Genomic DNA, 14,665 nt, shown 5'->3' with positions numbered 1-14,665 from the left:
TAGAGATTCCCTGAGAAAAACAAATCTGCAACTTTCCTAATAAACCTTTTAATTTGTCCCAGAGTCTTCTGGTACATGATATGTGAATAAACATGAGTTATTATAATTCTATTCTTGTCTTTCCCTGAGGAAGTCTCTGCCAGGGCAAGTGGCTAAGGCCTGAGTAAGAACTTGTTGCCATCAATTTGCACTACTCTTACTGTCCTATCTGTTAGCAGTGTTTTTTCAATTTTGGGGTTTTTTTTGAGGAAGATTAGCCCTAAGTTAACTGCTGCCAATCCTCCTCTTTTCACTGACGAAGACTGGCCCTGAGCCAACATCTGTGCCCATCTTCCTCTACTTTATATGTGGGATGCCGACCACAGCACAGCATTGCCAGGCAGTGCCATGCCTGAACCCGGGATCCAAACCAGTGAACTCCAGGCCACCAAAGCGGAACATGCGCACTTAATAGCTGCGCCATGGGCTGGCCCATGTTAGCAGTTTTTTTAATCTGTCATTTTTCAGAGATTTTTCAGCTAGAGATTGACAGAATTTGATAATAAGGGAAAGATCCAGAAGTTATATGAATAAAAGTAACCAAGTCTTGGTTATTTGATTGCTAAAGTCGTAGTATTTGTATAATCGTATCCCCAGTTTCCTTTCCATTACTCAATGTCTCAGCATTTGATTGCTTTTACACATTCTGACAGGGGATGGAGAATGGAAGAGAACCATAGAGTGAATTTTTTCTATTTTATTCATTTACTGTTTATCACCTTTCTGTAGAATGCCTACTATGGGCAAGGAAGTCATTATGCTATGAAGGGAAGATGAGAGAAAAAAATATGTGAAGAAAAAAATATCCAAGAGCTTGTAATATTGTAACATTAACACAAAGCAGCTAAGAGTGATATAGATAGTCATAGTCATTTCTGGCTGAGACGGATCGTTATAGAAAATAGAATTGGAACTGGGCAGTAGAAGCATATTATATAACTACAAAATAAAAGGAAAGGGAGAAAAAAAGTCCTGAAAAATGTTTGATGGTGATGATGGTAGAGAGCATGGTGGTGATGGTGATGGGAAGGGTGGAAGCTGTGGTGGTGGTGGTGGTGGTGATAGTAATGGTGCTGATATGGGTGTAGTGATGGCAATGGTAATGTAGAAGGTCTTGGTGGTAGCAGTAGTGATGGTGGTGGTGGTAGTGATGGTAGTGTTGGAGTGGTGAGGGTGGAGGTGGTGATAGTGAGGATGGTGATGGTGGTGGTAATGGTAATGATGTAGTGGTGGCAGTGGTGATAGTGGTGGTGCTGGTGGCGGTGATGGGGAAGGTGTCTGTGGCCTTGTCGTGATGATGGTGGAGACAGTTGTAGTGAGGATGCTGCAGGTAGTAATAATGGTGGCAGTCATCATGAGGGTGCTGAGGGGAATCTTCCTTTTTAGTGACACTTCCAATTATCTATGGAGATTTTCCACCAAATAACAAAGAAAAGAGACCCGATACAGTGGCAAGTAAGGAAGGTGGAAAGAGAACACTGCCATCCTGAAGGGAAATTCACTGCTGTTTGTGCTCCCAGTACCTAATTTCACAATACATAGTCCCTCTTTGAGGCAAATCTTCTTGTGTTGAGTCAGACACATCATCTTTCTTCAGTAAATGATCTAAAATGCTAGTTTGTATTTCCAAGTACCGGTAAATGGTTTCAACAGATGGATATACCTTAACAGTGGATAAAATAAACCTTAACACAAAGGTGTTCTTTCCAGTTGTGTATAATGTCAATTTTTTGTGATTGCTAGAAAAAGGAGCTTTCGAAGTGCAATTAGCTTCATTGCCAATATATTTGTAAAGTTCTTACAAAAAAGACATTACCTAAGTTCTTTGTCAGTTCAGAGAGAACAGTGTTTAATCCAAAATGTGCAGACCGATGCCAAGGAAAACGTTCCCAATGGAGACTGGAGCTGCGTTGGCTCTGCATCGTTATTGAACTCAAATATGGAACACGATGTATTTCATTCTAGGAGGGAACAAAAAGCATGTTCCTTGCATAATGAAAGTTGGTCTCTTTCTGCCTCAGTCTCTTTCCCATTTTATCAAGAGTTTAACATCTCTTTGCTTCTAATCTCCATAGTCTAACGCAGGTTCTCTAAGGAGAAAAAAAAGCCCAGCATGATAATATTTTCTAGCAACTGTCATTTGAATGACTGTAATAAAGGGATAAAAGTTTATTTGCCCTCTAGTCTTTCCTCTGTAGACCCATGGCTGTGTGCACGAGGTGTTGCTGATGTATTTCCAACAGCAACATCTGGCTCTCTGGCAGCCTGCTCTGCTAACTGTGCTGACCCATTGATGGCTCTAGAACTGTTCAGAAAATGCTGTATAGGTTGGCTAGAATATGTGGAGTCCATAGGATTTTTTTGTTCATCCTCTTGGGTACTATTTATCTGTCAGTCACATTTCATTCTGAGGAATTTACTGTACTTGTCTGTGTCTATTTGAAATGAATAAGGAAACTCCTCAGTTAAGCTTGGGATTTATAAGGCCCAAATGGGAGTATTCCCACTGCTGTATTTAGGAGAGTGAAGGAGCTATGCTATTGGCTAAATTGTCCTTAAAATGTCGATTTTCCCTAAGATGGTCTCAGAGTGTAGACAGCTAATGGAAGCCCAGATGAAGGCTTTTTTTTTTCCCCAGGGTCTTATGGGATAGGGGGATGTATGGACTGATGGCTAATAGAAATTAAAATTTTAGGGATTTGTGTCAAAGTTCTCTGGGGAGAAAAATCCTGGTGGAGAAACAAAGTAGGACAGAAATCCAGTGGAAAGGAGCCAGACAGTGTGAAGAAAGAAAGGGAAAGGGAAGGAAGTGGGGTTGTGAGGCTGCATATGGGAATTGAAGTGTAAAAAGGGAGAAAGATTATCGAATATGAGGCCATGATCAGTCAAGAGAAAATGTAATGTTGATGGTAACATAAAGTGGTGAACTTTGAGAAGAGAAGCAGAGAAAATGAAATTCGGGTTTAAAGCTGACTGTTAAAACATAAGGAAGCAATGTCTGGAAAATTGGAAAAGGTATTTTAATAGGAAAAAGATATATGGGAAATGAAGAGAGAGAGATTTATTAAGCTAACAAATGGACAGATAAATGAAGATTAATAAATTCATTTAAATTGTATATTAAACTATGGTGAATCACAACATTTTCTCCAGAAGGTAAAATCACATCTTGATTTTGAGAAGATAATCTATACAAATAACATCAGAGTGTGCATTTCTTCATTTGGGTGAGTGATTTTGTCTCTGGTTCAGTTGTAAATGAGAATATCCACATAGAAATAAAATGCTTTCTTGGAATCATATGGAAAGAGAATGAACGGTACTGAAGCTACAGTGTGGTTTACCTCATGCACAGATTTATGACATTAATATTCATTACTATATTTGTAGCCAACACTTATACAGAGCCTGCCGTATGCCAGGTACTGTTCTGAGCAACTGTGATACATCAACTCATTTAATCCTCACCAAGAAACCTATGAGGTAGGAACTGTTTGATTACCCCCATTTACAGATGAGGAAACTGAGGCATAGAGAGGTTGAGTAATTAATTTGCCCAAAACACAATGATGGTAAGTGATAGAGTTGAGGTTTAAACTCAGGCAGTTCAGCTCCAGAGTCCTAACACTCTGGGAGTTGATGGTGAAGACCAAGTTTTCATGCAGAGATCCCTGACCCATGTGTGCATAAAACGAGACTAAAATATTCACTTTCATGCAAAGCTAATAATGGGAGGAAGCTTTCCAGGTTATAGGCATTAGGCTACAGCTGTTGCTATTTTCCCTGCTCCCAGTGCAAGTTATTTAATCAGCGTGAAAAGTGAATATAGCCTTGATAGTACCACATAAGAGCCGCAGATTTTGATGTGGTAAACGAAGGGAACGTTGCTTTGTTAAAGCTTGTATATCTAGAAATGAATGGTTCTGCCATCAGCTCCCTCAGTAAAGGCAATCAACGCTTCATTTGTTAGTTGATTAAGTGATTATGAAAAGCCTCAAACAGATGACTGTCTGTGTTGTTGATTATTCATTTGCAAAATTGTTGAAATATCTATACCAGGGGGAGGCGGAGGTTTGTTGACATAATTTGTAAAGTCCTTTAAAACTTTTAGACACAGGCCTGGTAGAAGTGCAAAGTATTATTCTCATTTACAGTCCAGCCAGATTTAACAAAAGGCCTGAGCATCATAAACCTGCAGACAGAAGGAGTTCCAGGAGGAAAATAGAGGGCTGCTCGCAAGCCAGCTGTGCGGAGGGCTGGACTCCAGCTTCCCATCACGGGTGTGCAGCCCAAAGAATGTTGGCTGCCACTGGGGCCAGCTGGCTCACACAGGGACTGTGCTCCTGGAAATCCTGAGATGTCTGCGCAGGACTCCAGCAAATAGAATTTTGGTTAACAGAGGAGCAGTCTCATCAGCCAGATTTGAGTCAAGCTGTTTTTCGAAAGCTTGCTCACTTTAACACGTGACCGAAGGGACTGTCAAATGGGGCTTATAATACCTGCCTTTTAGGGTTGTTGTGCCACTTCAGTAAAATAATTGATATAAAAGACTTAGCACAAAGCTTGGCCCAAGCTTAGAACTCCATAACTGGCTTATTATGATGGTGGTTTTGAAGTTCCCTTTCCAAGATCCCATGCCCTTGGTGCCTCCTTCACCTTTCGATCCATCTCTTCTTCATGGTTCATGATTGTGTATGACACATAGGGACAGATGCCCTCCCAGAGAGTTGATGGAACATTACAGCATAATGGCAGGCACATGTGGACCTCTGCACACGTATAGCTTACTTCACAGCAGCAATGGCGGTTTCTTACCACAATCGCTATGAGACTAAAGCCAGGGTTAGCCTCCAATTCTAGAAGGGCAGTGGGGCAAACGGCTTCCCCAGAAATGCCCTCTACCTCCCGTGGCAGCCACCTTGGGCGGCCAGAGAAACTTCTCTCCCTTCCAAGAACTTTGTGAGTGGAGTTTAGTCTCATGACCAGACCCTTCATCAATGCCAAAGCAGGCTGCTGTGGCTGGTCGCCAGAACTCCTGCTGGTTGCTGACTGAAGAAGGCATCACCTGACATTCCTCAGATTTTGCTGGAACTCACTCGGGCCAGCCTGGATCAGAGGACAAACCGAAAGGAGTTAACGAGGTTCAAAACTCAGCAGAACTTGTCTGCCTGCTAGTATTGGGTCCAGCGATTCCTCATTGTCCCCAAATTCTCTTTACCCCAATGACCTAGAGAGACAGCAATGTTTTTCTCTTTTATTTCCTATTAAAATTTGACCAACATTTAGCTAGTTCTTCTATAAAGAGGGTGACAAAGAGCTCCTGGCAAACTCAGGGTAGCTTGTATAATTTAAATAACGACAATCTCCCATATAACATGAGGTAAAATTTGGAGGCAAAGCATGAAGTAAAGTTGATTCTTTGGCCAAAGTTATTGGTCAAGAACCAGTGAGAGTCCAGACTCTGCCTTTTAAAAACGATTTAAACTCCACCTAATACTCTTTCAGTCAGCAATCCTGTCTTGGCAGTTTTTTTCATGGTTTGAGTGTCAGCACTGTTTATTCCCTGTCCAAAATATTGGTTGCAGAGCTTAAAACAAAGTACCTATTATTGTTTTGTTGATAATGTGCTATGTTCTAGAATTACCCACCCAAAGACCTAGTATTGATAAAAAGGACTTAGGCTTACTGCTTTAGGTAAGGATCAGAACCAAACTGAGGTAACAGAGAGTAACAGCTCTGCATTTTCAGCATTTCCAAAATGAAGTATCTGTCTATAACCCTCTCTGGATGGGGACCAGCAGCTTCTGGGAAGAATATTAACCTGAATTTGTTGCAGTCTTGTTTCCCAAACTGCTTTATAAACACTTCCCCATATGTGCTGCCAAAGCTTTGCATTTAATGAATCATCCAAATCTTTTTGCCATATATCCTGTGTAGCTATTGATGATAGAATACATGTTCCCGAGACCTGAGGAGAAACCAGAGCAACGCCTGCATTGCCACCAAAATTGCCTCATAAGATAATCCGATTAGAATGTTCATTTTGATTTTTTTAAATACTGAGTGTTAAATTTGGGAGAGTTATTTTAGACCAAATTGCCTTGTAGTTTCCTAGGGACCATTTTATTTACTTGATACCTTGTCTTTATTCTATTAAGCACAAAGGAAGTGTAAATTATTGCTTAATAAACACTCCAATTCTTGCTTCATGGTTCTTTTGCATTCTTAGTTGCTTTTACTTTATTTTATGAAGAACTTAGCAGTGAAGAACAGAGGTTAAGAGCACACGTTTTGGAGTGAAACATGTTGGATTTCATGTCCAAGTTCTGCCTCTGAATATGAGGTAGATATATGAATGGGGCAAATCACTTAATACCTCTCAACTTCAGTTCCCCCACCTGTACAATGGCAAGCAACAATATTCTCCACTTCCTTTGTCTACCATAAAAATAAAACAGTGTAATGAACATTGTTTTTAGCCTAGTTAGTCACTATTGGATCACCACTGCTACAAAGAGTGACAGAAAAAAAAATACCTCCAACTGCAAGCTTTAACAACCATTTGTAGAGCAGCAACCGGAAACACTTCTTTGCAACAGAGGGAAGGTTATTGACATTGCTAATGACCGCCAGAATTTGCCTTGAAGAGTCAGCACCCTTCCCTCTTTCCTTTTAGGTGATCAGTACCTTTGTGTATTTCATGCTGTCCCATTTCGAAACTATAGCAGATTCTCTACTTACAGCGGCAACCACAGGCCATGGCATATCATGAGTCTTTCCCTCTGCCTGGTGTTCAGGTGCTAATAGTGAAGAAGGCTTCCCATCAAAAGGATCTAATAGTGAATTTGAGCCAATCTGCAGCGATCCTGCTAGATCCTGGGCTACATGGCTCCCATTCCGCTCTCAGCCCTTCAGACCACCATTCTATGATTTTTTTTTTTCACTTCCAATCTCTCCTTGGTTTCCTTAAGCCATGATTCTGCACTTCTGACACCCCTGAGAATACCCTCAGGATCCTTAAATCAAACTACCAACCCTACTCCTAAGTTCAGAGTTTTTTCAATCATATCCTAGAAGTTGCTATTACAAATAATAGTGACTCTCCAAAACTCAGTTTTAAGCATCCTCTTCTTCAACAGCCATCTCCTATATTTCTGTAACTAACGTACACTAGTTAACAATGAATCCAACAATTCTTCACCCTCACAGAGACTTCCAGTCCACTGGACTTAATAATTCTTCACTGTCTGCCACCTCCATTATGTCATCATTTTGATCCTTAACCCAATTTTACATTGCACTCTTTGCATATAACCTCAAGAATCTGCTCTCTGGGGTCATCTTATCTCCTTGGAAAAACTCATGCACCTGAGTTGGGAATATGTGGAAGAAAAGCAGACAACCTTGCTGACTGCCTCTTTTAAATTTGCGACTACCCACCTTAACCTAAACATCACAATGGCCCTTCTGATCATATGAACCAGACTCCTACTGCCTTTCTGATTTCATCTCCCGTTACTCTCCCTCAGCATCAAATGCACGTGACTCCTGGATGTTCCTTGAACATTACTAGCATGTTCTTGTTTCTGGGGCTTTTACTGCTATTTCTTCCACCTGGAATGTTCTCCTTAGCCGCATGCCAGCTTCTATTCAATATATTTATGCGCCTCTTCTAAATACCAAAGAAATCGTTCCCCACCATTCTATCTCAAATAGCACTCTCAGCCACTTTGTATTCCCTTACCTTGCAACATTTTTTCTCATTAGCACTTACTACCTGATTTTGTGTATTTATTTATAAAGACTTAATACCTCTCTTGCCCCATTGGAAAGTGGTCTATGAAAGCAATTGTTCACTGCTATTCTTCCAGTATACGGTTGGCATGTACTTGGTGTTAAAAAATATGTGACAAATACGCGGATGAATGCATGAAATTCCTAGGGCTAAGGCTGATATGAACATGACATTCACAGTTTCAAATTTTAATGTCTGGTGATACACATATGATTAATAACCTACAAAAATAACTGTTAAGATTGTAATTTGTTCAATTCATTTGCACAGTCCTTTCACTTATGAAATGGGAAAATAGCCCTATCTGTTTGTGTTTATTGCACAGGTATGAGAGGGTGTATGAGAAAGTATTTGTGACAATTTGAGAAAGATAGATTCTAAGTTTTCAAATTCTTGTTTTCTATTGTGGTAAAATACAAAAATATAAAATTGCCATCTTGAAAATTTTTAAGTATACAGTTCAGTGGCATTGAATACATTAGTATTGTGCTACCATCACCAACATCCATCTCCAGGGCTCTTTTCATTTTGCAAAACTGAACTCTATACCCGTTAAACAATAAGTCTCCATTCCTCTCTTCCTCTAGCCCCTAGAAACCAACATTCTACTTTCTGTGTCTGTGATTTTGACTACTCTAAATACCTCATGTAAATGGAATCACACAGTATTTGTCTTTCTGTTACTGGCTTGTTTCACATAGCATAATGTCCTCAAGCTTTGCCCATGTTGCAGCATGTGTCAGAATTGTCTTCCTTTTTAAGGCTGAGTAATATTCCATCATATGTATATATCACATTTTGCTTATCAATTCATTTGTTGATGGATATTTGAGCTGCTTTCATGTTTTAGCATGAATAATGTGAATAATGCTGCTATGAGCATGTATGTACAAACGCCTCTTTAAGAGCTTGCTTTCAATTCTTTTGGGTATATATTTGGAAGTGGAATTGCTGGGTCAAATGGTAATTTTATGTTTAATTTTTTGAGGAACTGCCATATTGTTTTCCAATCCATGAACATGGGATGTGTTTCTCTTTATTTGTGTCTTCTTTAATTTCTTTCAGCAATGTTTTGAAGTTTTCATTGTACAAGGCTTTAACCTCCTCAGTTAATTCCTAAGTATCTTATTCTTTTTGATGCTATTGTAAGTAGAATTGATTTCTCAGTTTCCTTTTTGGATTGTTTATTTTTATTGTATATAAATGCAACTGATTTTTTGTGTTGGCTTTAGATTCTTATACTTCACTGAATTCATTTATTGTTCCAACTTTTGTTACGAGAAAACTTTAGGGTTTTCTACGTATAAAATCATATAATCTGTGGACAGAGATAATTTTACTTCTTTCTTTCAAATTTGGATGTCTTTTATTTCTTTTTCTTGTGCAATTACTCTGGCTAGAACTTCCATTACTGAGTTGAAAAGAAGTGGCAAAAACAGGCATCCTTGCCTTGTTCCTCATCTTAGAAGGAAAGCTTTCAGTTTTGCAGCACTGAGTATGATGTTCACTGTGGATTTTTCATATATGGCTTTTATTATGTTGAGGTAGTTCTCCTCTATTCCTAATTTTGTTAGGTGTTTTTGTTGTGAAATGGTGTTGAATTTTTCCAAATATTTTTTCTACGTCAATTGAGACGATCATGTGGCTTTCTTCCTTCAATCTGTTAATGTGGTATATTACATTGATCAAATTTTGTATGTTGAACCATTCTTGCATTCTAGGTATAAATCCCACTGTCACAGTGAATAATCCTTTTAATATGCTGCTTGAATTTGGTTTGTTAGTATTTTGTTGAGGATTTTTGCATCAATTTTCAATAGGGATATTAGTCTGTAGTTTTCTTTTCTTGTAGTGTCTTTGTATAGCTTTGGTATCAGAGAAATGCTAGCCTTCAAGAATAAGTTAGGAAGTCTTCCTTCCTCTTCAGTTTTTTGAAAAAGTTTGAGAAGGATTGGTGTTAATTCTTCTTTAGATGTTTGGTAGAATTCACCAGCAAAGCCATCAGGTCCAGGGCTTTTCTTTATTGAGAAATCTTTTATTACTGATTCAATCTCCTTGCTAGCTATATATCTATTTACATTTTCTATTTCTGTGTGACTTAGTCTTGGTAAGTTTTGTGTTTCTAGAAATTTGTCCTAATTTAATCTAAGTTATCCAATTTGTTGGTGTACAATTGTTTATAGCACTCTCTTATAATCCTTTTTATTTCCATAGAATTGTAGTAATGTCCCTACTTTCATTTCTAATTTTAATATTTTGAATCTTTTCTTTTTTTCTTAGTCTGTTTTTAACTAAAAGTTTGTCAATTTTGTTGATCTTCTGAAAGAACCAACTTTTGATTTCATTGATTTTCTCTATTGTTTTTGTATTCTCTTTTTCATTTATTTCTGCTCTTATCTTTGTTTCCTTCCTTCTGCTAGTATTGGTTTAGTTTTTCTTCTTTTTCTAGTTCCTTAAGTTGTAAAGTTAGGTTGTTGGGTTGAGATCTTTTTTGTTTTGTAATGTAATCATTTATAGCTATGAATTTCCCTTAGTACCACTTTCAGTGTGTTCTTTAAGTTTTGGTATGTTATGTTTTCATTTTCAATCTGCTATAAGAATTTTCTAATTTCCCTTGTGGTTTTTTCTTTGATCTACTGGTTGTTTAAAAGTGTACTGTTTAATTTCCACAATTTTTGTGAATTTTCCAGTTTAATTTCCACAATTTTGTGAATTTTCCAGTTTTCCTTTTGTTATTGACTTCTAACTTCACCCTGTTGTGGTCAGAGAAGATTCTTTGTATGATGTATATCTTTTAAAATCTCTTAAGACTTCATTTGTGGCCTAACATATGGTTTATCCTGGAAAATGTCCCATGTGCACTTGAGAAGAAAGTGTGTTCTGTTGTTGTTGGATAGAGTATTCTGTATGTGTCTGTTAGATCTAGTTGGTTTACTGTGTTGTTCAAGTCTACTTTTTCCCTACTTACCTACTGTCTGGTTGTTCTATTATGGAGAGTGGGGTATTGAAGTCTCCAACTATCACTGTAGAACTGCCTATTTCTCCCTTCAATTCTGTCGATTTTTCTTCATATATTTGGTAATCTGTTACAGAAAATGTTTAATATTGCTCTATCTTCTTGCTTTATTGAAATTTCAAAAAATATATATTATCCTTCTATGTTTCTCGTAATCTTTTTTGATTTGAAGTTTATTTTATCTGATAATTTAACAACCCCCTTTCTCTTTTGGTTATTATTTGTATGCAATATTTTTCCATCCTTTCACTTGCAACCTATTTGTGTCTTTGGATCTAAAATGAGTCTTTTGTAGACAGTATATAGTTGGGTCACTTTTTTTTTTTTTAACCCATTCTACCTGTCTCTGTCTTTTGATTGGAGAGTTTAATCCATTTACATTTAAAGTAGTTCCTGATAACAAGGAACTTAATTTTGTCATTTGCTATTGTTTTCCAAATGTCTTATAGCTTTTTTATTCCTCATTTCCTGCATTAGTATATTTTTTTGTGTTTAGTTGATTTTTTGTTGTGAAACATTTAAATTCCTTTCTCAGTTTCTCTTGTGTATATTCTATAGCTATTTTCTTTGTGGTTACCATGGAGATTACATCTGACATTCTAAATTATCACACTGTAATTTGACTTTATACAAGCTTACCTTCAGAGTCCAGAGTGCTCACCATTACATGATGGAACCCAGGCAATAGCATGCAAAAACTCTGCTCTTTTATAGCTCCACTTCACCCTTTTCAGTTGACGTCACAAAGTTACACTTTTAAACATTATGTGCCTCAAGTTCTTTTTATACTAAAACTAACTTGCATGCATACAGAATTGTTCAGATGTATTCTTCATCCTCTCCTACTTGCACCTATCTGGATTTTTAAAAATCATATAACTTGTATCATGGTCAAACAATTATATTATGATTGCTTTTTCCACTTAATAATATGTAAGGTAACTTTTAACACTAATTCATATATATATGTGTGTTTTATATATATATATATATATATATATATATATATATATATATATATATGCTTTATTCTACTTAACTTCATACTATAATATTTCATAGAATGGAATGTATATCATAATGGATATATAGAATGGACATATCATAATTTGTTTACCTATTTATTCTCCTACTGATAATTTTTACTTTCTAGAGAAACATAGACAAAATTTTTGATTGAAACTCTTGACTATCCTATTTGCATTTCTGCTCTTTCTCTGAGACCAATCAGTATAAGAACAAAGAAGCAGCAATAAAGAAGGAAAGCCCCTAGCTTTTCCCTTGGCAGACCCTGATGATACAGAGTCAACTGTGGCATGCTTCATTTCTTAAGGAATTTACATTCTCTTTAGGACTGAGGCATATAAGCAAATGGTTATAATGAATAGTGATAAGTGCCATGATGAAATTTTGCCCAAAAGGCTATTAGTTTCCAATGAAGGAAGAGATTTTTTTCCTTTAGTAGACTTGGGAAATTTTCAGACCGATAATATTTGGGTTATGCCTGATGGATAAATAGAGTAGAGTGGATAAAAGGAAAAGGCATTGGAATTTATGGTAGGATATGAGGAAAAGAGAGCTAATTTTCTGACAGCTACAATTTGAGCCCTCAAAACTTGAGCACAATGTTTTAAGAAGTTGTTGAAGCCACTCTGTTGGGCCATTGAGGGCAATTAGATGAGAGGACAAGAAAGAGAGAGGAGAGTAGAGAGTAAATGAGATTGATCAGGTGACAGAGAAAGATGAAGGCAGAAACTCGAAAGAAGTAACCGATGTGCTTCGGGCCACAAACTGGGACTGGGTCTTAGAGACATGATCCTTGCCCAGGAGCTGAGGAGAGTGGCTCAAGATGGAGGACAGGGACACCAAGGGAGACTTCAGAATCAGAGTGGTCAGCAGTCAAGTGCCTGGCCTGTTTCATGTGGGTGAGATCCTTCTGGATCATCAGGCTCACCAATTTACCACTCCTCTATCTCCTTTTTTTTCTGGGAGCGTACATCAACTCAGCACCTGGAGTCTTTGCTCTGCCATAGTCCAGCTTTTCCACAAGATCATTTTCCAGAGGATGCTCCTCAGCACAGCCAGAAAGGTGATGAAGAGCCCTTGGCATCCACTGAGATGATGGGAAGGAACTCTATTCCTGCATGAACTGACCGTGTAGAAGGACCAGGGTGGGACAGTGGGTCACAGATAGCACTGTTACATGCATTAAGCATCACTTTTAATTTACATACATTCTCATTATAGCCTAAAAGCAAACTTGTGCATTGGAAATTAGTATTCTCATTTTGTTAGGGAGGATACTAAGACTCAGTAAGGTTAAGTTCCTTATCCAAAGAGAAGTTTTTTCCTGTGACCATGCTATAACTTACTAAAATATTTTACTCTTATAGAGGACATTCTGTTTCATTCTTGTTGTATGTCTAATTGTATATATTAGAGGTGTTTTTAAGTAGCAGGAGAATGTAAGGTGTGGGTAAGATTGTGGTGTTAAAGACAGTCAAATTGATTTCAAAGTCAGATTCTGCTAACTTCTTTCAGTGAGACCTGAGTGAATTACTTTTCTTTTATGATTCCCAATTTTGTCATCTGTCTGGAAGAACTCCTAATACTTTCTGGATAGTTGTGAGGAATAAATGAGATAATATACTAAAAGCAATTAGCCTAGTGTCTGCTACATGGTAGTATTTAATTACAATTATTACTATAAGTTACTTGCTAAATATTTAAAAAATGAAAATGTCACATTCCCATCAAGAAAGAATTCTTGTACAAGAGTTATTTTCATTTTCATGAACACATCAATGTCTAGCATAACCACCTGGGAAGTAGAGTTGCTTAGGTATGCAAAAATGGCATTTGGCCATCTGCAAGAAAGAACTCCATTACTTTCCAGCTTTGTAAGTGAGTTCTGTTGACAAGCCATTAAGAGGTAACTTGTGGTTTATATCTCAGGTGTCATCAGGGATGAATATAGGGGACTCAAGGGCCTTTCCAGCTGCTGATGGCTGATTGGAGAGACAGAAACCAGGAAACCTTTCATTCTGATGAACGTAATAAATGAACATTTTTTATACTGTATGCCCAAATCTTTTCATGAAATTGCCTTTTGAAAATGTCACAATCCTAACAAATGCTTTAATAATGTATAAAATACAGTCAGATGAAACAAAAACAAAACAAAACAATAACAAAGTCCCCTAGTTTCCCCAAAGATCAGCCTTAGACAAATGTCTTTCACAGCACTTCCTTTTCTCACTCCCATCTTCCGTTCCAGAGCAGCTAATATATTTTTTTCTTTTATTCCTATGACCACCCAAAAGGGAAAGACAATCACGAAATACCTTTCTCTGCAGATGGCTGAGTAGTAGAGAGGAATAGCAGCTCCATCAGCATCTTATTTCTGCTTCCATCCAGAAGGGATTGTCTTAGCAACCACTCTGTTAACAATGAAACAAAAGGACAATTGTAAAAAATCTAATAAGCAGAGAAAAATTACATCAGTCACTATCTCTTTCTTAAAGAGTCCTCTCTCCATTGAAAAAGGATTCTGCCTTCATAGAATGTTTAAGCCTACTCAGTGAATACTGTAGTTTCCACTTCTTCCCAGCTAGTGGGGTTGTTAGTAATTACACTTCCAAGTCCTTTTTGGCTAGGTAGGGCAAAGAATACAAGTCATAGAGATAGTACTTAGTTGGAAAGAAACCAAAAGGCCCGTAACTGCCAGTGTAGTATGATTACTTCTGAGTTAGGGTGACCAACTCTTACTGCTTTGTCCAGAACGTCCCCAGATTTAGCACTCTAAGTCCAATGCC

At 37.7% G+C, this 14,665-nt stretch overlaps 1 long non-coding RNA gene across 1 annotated transcript in view; it reads right to left on the bottom strand.

The window, feature by feature from the left end:
• The window catches only part of LOC139075330 (uncharacterized), a 49,195-nt gene extending 34,911 nt beyond the window's left edge, over nt 1-14,284 (bottom strand). Inside the window, exon 1 of the long non-coding RNA XR_011525626.1 lies at nt 14,195-14,284. This is a non-coding gene — a long non-coding RNA (uncharacterized lncRNA). The remainder of the gene's footprint in view (nt 1-14,194) is intronic.
• Between the last annotated feature and the right edge of the window lie 381 nt (nt 14,285-14,665).

This window comes from Equus przewalskii, chromosome 13 (assembly GCF_037783145.1).
Source record: "Equus przewalskii isolate Varuska chromosome 13, EquPr2, whole genome shotgun sequence".
Lineage (NCBI taxonomy): Eukaryota > Metazoa > Chordata > Mammalia > Perissodactyla > Equidae > Equus > Equus przewalskii.
The sequence above is the reverse complement of the archived record's forward strand: the minus strand, read 5'-3'. Positions and strand labels throughout refer to the sequence as shown.